The sequence below is a fragment of the Euprymna scolopes genome, chromosome 9, assembly GCF_053919585.1.
Source record: "Euprymna scolopes isolate OS-2025 chromosome 9, ASM5391958v1, whole genome shotgun sequence".
Lineage (NCBI taxonomy): Eukaryota > Metazoa > Mollusca > Cephalopoda > Sepiida > Sepiolidae > Euprymna > Euprymna scolopes.
Window position 1 is genome coordinate 100692891 of NC_136490.1, and position 6000 is coordinate 100698890.

The following is a 6000-nucleotide window of genomic DNA, read 5'->3' on the forward strand; positions in this document are numbered from 1 at the left end:
ATGTCGATGACTAAAATATATTTTATAAAGCTCCCCTCTTTGGTAGAGCACTCTTGTAAATTATCTTACTCGCTACTTAATTTAGCTGAAATAATGCGAAGCTCGCGATTTGTTTACAAACAAACGTTTGAGCCCTCTACGAGTAGCAGACGAATGTTTATTTAAATAATCGTTCTGACAAGTTAATTTCGGCCACCGATTCCGTAGTCAAGGGGATAGGACTGCCGACTGTCATCACGACGGTTCTAGGTTCGATCCTCGGCTTGGGAGAGGTGTTAGTCTAGCGGCACTGATGAGTTGTGATACAACGAAACAGGTCTGTATGTCGATGACTAAAATATATTTTATAAAGCTCCCCTCTTTGGTAGAGCACTCTTGTAAATTATCTTACTCGCTACTTAATTTAGCTGAAATAATGCGAAGCTCGCGATTTGTTTACAAACAAACGTTTGAGCCCTCTACGAGTAGCAGACGAATGTTTATTTAAATAATCGTTCTGACAAGTTAATTTCGGCCACCGATTCCGTAGTCAAGGGGATAGGACTGCCGACTGTCATCACGACGGTTCTAGGTTCGATCCTCGGCTTGGGAGAGGTGTTAGTCTAGCGGCACGGATGAGTTGTGATACAACGAAACAGGTCTGTATGTCGATGACTAAAATATATTTTATAAAGCTCCCCTCTTTGGTAGAGCACTCTTGTAAATTATCTTACTCGCTACTTAATTTAGCTGAAATAATGCGAAGCTCGCGATTTGTTTACAAACAAACGTTTGAGCCCTCTACGAGTAGCAGACGAATGTTTATTTAAATAATCGTTCTGACAAGTTAATTTCGGCCACCGATTCCGTAGTCAAGGGGATAGGACTGCCGACTGTCATCACGACGGTTCTAGGTTCGATCCTCGGCTTGGGAGAGGTGTTAGTCTAGCGGCACTGATGAGTTGTGATACAACGAAACAGGTCTGTATGTCGATGACTAAAATATATTTTATAAAGCTCCCCTCTTTGGTAGAGCACTCTTGTAAATTATCTTACTCGCTACTTAATTTAGCTGAAATAATGCGAAGCTCGCGATTTGTTTACAAACAAACGTTTGAGCCCTCTACGAGTAGCAGACGAATGTTTATTTAAATAATCGTTCTGACAAGTTAATTTCGGCCACCGATTCCGTAGTCAAGGGGATAGGACTGCCGACTGTCATCACGACGGTTCTAGGTTCGATCCTCGGCTTGGGAGAGGTGTTAGTCTAGCGGCACTGATGAGTTGTGATACAACGAAACAGGTCTGTATGTCGATGACTAAAATATATTTTATATATATATATATATATGTATATATATATATATATGTATATATATATGTATATATGAATATATATATACATATATATATATATATATATATATATATTAAGACAAATATTATTGAATAGCACGGAATTATTCTGTTTTATGATTTTCCTTTTTATCTTCTCCAATCTCTGAATAGTCCTTTTTGTGTTCTTCTCGAAATTATATATGTTGGGAGCGCTTTCGACAGATATACTTCTATCATCCTCAGGCATATTGTAGAAATAAATGTAGAGATTGTTTTTTAATTTACTTATATATACATTTTTTCTAGTCACGTGGTAATTTGTTACAAGTTAGGTGGGCAGACATTTTTTTTACATATATTAAACACATTTATATATACAAGCACATATATACATTTTCAAACATTTATCCCAAACATTTCAAAACGTGCCGGCTTCACTCATAATTAATATTATTTATTTGAGGCTTCTTTGTTTTAATGTATAATGCTTCGAGTATTCTTAGCCTATTTACATTTCTCTCCCTCTGCAATACTCTTGTATTTTCTTCCATAATTCTTCGAAATTCCGAATGTTGGCAACCATGTCCCTTCAAATGTTGTGATATGGAGCTAGAGTCAGAGAGATGGAGAGTCAATCTTCGCGACAATGTGTTAGTTGTTGAACCAACGTAGCTACTAATATTGGATATACACTCTCCTATTTGGCAGCTAAATTTGTAAACTGCATTGGTCCTTTCCAACAGGTCATTTGTTTGCGAAATGTTGTTTTCATTACAAGGCTTGTTGTCTGTGTTTTTTATAATATATAATAAATTTTATTTTTTTAATTATTTTTTAGAGCCACATTTTTTATTTTTTATTTTATTACATTTTCACCCCAAACAAGGCACATTGCCACTTTGGTGTAGGGGGCTACTATCAGGGGAAACATCTACTGGGGTACTATGTAGGGATTAGGGCAGCGAGATGTTGGTTCACGTTGCACTTGAACTTATGCATGTTAGTACAGTTGGGGAAGAAGTGACCTGGAATAGAATTCCAAAGTCTAGCAGTTCTGGGGAAGAAACTACTGGAGTAGAAAGATCTTTTACATCTAGGGATCTCTACAGCGTGGGGGTTGGAATTTGCAGCTTGTCGGGTCTGTCGAGGGTGTTCACGTCGTGGGGCCACAAGTGCTTGCAGTTCTTCAGAGCATTCACCATTATAATACTTGTAGAACAGGCAGAGGGATGCAACGTTTCGACGATGGGAGGGAGGCTGAAGTTTAGATGCCAGTTCAGGGCCTATCAGATTTGCGACTCTCTTTTGAACCCTGTCAAGGAGAGAGAGACTAGTAGCCGATGCACCGGCCCAAATATGACAGCAATACTCCATACATGGGCGAATAGTGGCCTTATAGAGGTACAGGATACTTTCGGGTGTTAGAAGTTTTCTAGCACGGTAGAGAGAGCCCACCTTCCCCGCAGCGGCCCTGGCAATGCCCTCGATGTAATTGTTCCAACTCATGTTTCCTGTGAACGTTAGGCCAAGGAGCTTGAGAGACGTACTCTCAGATAAAGAGTCGTTGCCCATTGCTATAGGTGGTAGAGAAGGTTTCTTGTAATTATTGAATGAAACCAGTTTTGTCTTGGTGGCATTGAACGTTACCATCCATTTTTGTCCCCATTCCACTACTGATTGGAGGTCATCCTCTAGTGTTTCTGCCATTACTTTAGATATATGTTCGTTTGTTTTCCTGTCGTGTCTGCTATAGAGTGTGGTGTCATCAGCATATATACCCATCTCAGAGGCAATCTTGTCGGGGAGGCCATTTATTAATATCAGGAACAGCAGAGGTCCAAGGATAGATCCTTGGGGCACTCCCGCATTTATATCATATTGTTTAGATGTACGACCGTCGAGGATAACATGGATTTTTCTCTTATCTAAGAAGGATTTAATTATGTTAAGTATTCTACCAGTGATACCGTAAGATCTAATCTTCCCGAGGAGACCCTCATGCCATACCCTGTCAAAAGCCTTAGATGTATCTAGAGCTACCGCTCTGCCCTCTCCCGCTTTGTCCAGTGAATGGTATATGCGTTCAGTGATTACAGTGAGGATGTCTGCTGTGGAACGGGCTTGTCTAAATCCATATTGATGGTCGGTCAGAAGTTTAGCATCTGTAAGGTGCTGGACTAGAGCATGGTTAATTAAGGTCTCAAATATTTTGGCAAAAAGTGGGAGGAGGCTAATAGGGCGATAATTTAATGGGTCAGTTCTTTCGCCAGAATTCTTGAATACTGGTACTACAGAAGCAGTTTTCCAACAGCACGGAAAGCAAGATTCATTAAGGCATTAGTTGTAGAGTTTGGAGAGAACTGGAGCTACTTCGGCTGAGCACTTTTTTAATAGCACAGCTGGGATGAGGTCGGGTCCACATGCTTTGGAAGTGTCAAGGTTTTTTATGATAGCATGCACCTGAGCAGGGGTGATTTTCAGATCGTCTGGCGTGGCGTCTGTCCGCATAGGAAATTGAGGTAGGGGGTGGTTTAGAGGGTCCAGTGTGGAGTTTGAGGCAAACCGACTGGCAAGCATGTTAGCCTTCTCGGTTGCTGAGCAAAGAACCTTGTGATTGTTGGTTAGTGGGGGAATTGTTGATTGCCCATTATTTACTAAACTGTTGTAGATTTTCCAGAAGTCACGAGTTTATAGTTTTTGTGCTTCGATGCGTTTTTTAGTGGTTTCCATATCTTCGGATTATATTTTTAAGAATACTCTCATCGATTTTTCAGGTTTGTGTAACTGGTTACGGTAATATTTATGAACAGGTTGATAATTTTCTTGAATATTACTAATTTGATTCAAATTACTAATGGATAGTTTTATTTCTTTCTCTACAAGAGAGTTAGGGAATTGAGTATTTACTAACACTTGTTTTATATTTTTTAATTCATTAATGAATATTTTTTGCTGGAGGAAATGACCTTTGCACGGTGTATAAGATTCCTTATTATATTCGTTTTATAACGGAATGGACATTCACTTTTCAAATTTAAAATATAGGAATTAACGGATGTAGGTATTTTAAAAACATCAATATCACATAGGAAATAGAATATTTAGAGGGTTTCTTTCAGAATAATTCAGTCCTTAACTTTACGTATGAATTAAGTACTAATAATGAAATCTCGTTTTTAGACGTTCTCGTTGACTCTAACTCATCACCTCCGTTTTTAAAAAAACCTACATCCGTTAATTCCTGTATTTTAAATTTTAAAAGTGAATGCCCATTCTGTTATAAAACGAATATAATACGTAAAATTATACACCGTTAAAAGGTGATTTCCTCCAGCAAAAAAATATTCTTTAATCAATTAAAAAATATAAAACAAGTAAATAAGAAACACGCTACTTTAATGGATTTTTAAAAAAAATATTAGTTTAGTTACAAGATAATTGATACACTTATCCATGCGCAATTAATCAGATAATTGTTATCTTGCAGATTTATCTCACTAGATTAATAAGATAGATAGTTGCAATCAGGGTTGCTTTCGGAGACGCCTATGGTGCCAGATGCGACGGCAAGCTTCATAGGTAATCCAGGAGTATGAAAGTAAACTAAAGCTAAACAAGCTTCATACGTAATCCAGGAGTATGGACGTAAACTACATTTTTTAAGACAATCTTTGTTCTACGTAAAGCAAGCGAAGACTCGGCAAGCACCAAACTCAAATCGTTTCAGTTAAATAGCAACAATTCTTCGGGTTTATTTAGAAAATCACTTTTTCCTTCGCATACACCTATAAAGATTTTTGATCAATCAGAATAACATTCTATGCATACCAGATAATTCTATGTCAGTAAGTTTGTGATCTACTTGTAGAAATTCAATTAGCTTGATGATATGAGCAAGCCGCGGAATCACATCAATGAGACCAACTAAGCAAGCACATGTTTATTGTTTACTATACCGTTCTTAATGGCAATGACACACCAACGCACACCCACCCACCCACGCATATATATATATATATATATATATATATATACATATCATCGAAATCCGTGAAATAGCCCGGGAGAAAGCTTCACATGCCTCCATGCAGTAACTTAATCAAAAATATGTTATTCTACATTTCTAGAGAACATACTGTTTCTTTTATAAAATTATTTTATATACTTCTTTCCAGTAAACAATAGAAGCATTACGAAATTTACGTGTTGGGGTTGAACCTACAGACTACGTCATGCAAAAAAAAATGAGTTTACTAGAAAATCCTAATAAAGAACAAACTTGCTAATTACTAAATTCACCTGGCTTTCTTTGCTTAAATGAGAACTCCTTATCAGGAAATTTAAGGATAGAGATAAACTCTAAAATGAAAACACAGGAAACTGCAATAAATTGTTGGCATTACAAGTCACACATTTAATCTCTTTAATCCATAATTAAATACGATGCCAACACTACGTACATATAGTATCTAACAGAACACACCTGTCAACCTAAATCTCTTCAAATTAAACATTCACTAAATCTAAGACCTCACCATTTTTTGTACAGGTTACACAGGAAAAAAATTCCATTGATCACACTCATCACGTACAAACAATTCCTCAACATACTCTGAATATTAAAATACTTCCCTCAACCCAATTTCCGTAGATATTAATAATGTTGCATTCGTCTCAGCTATG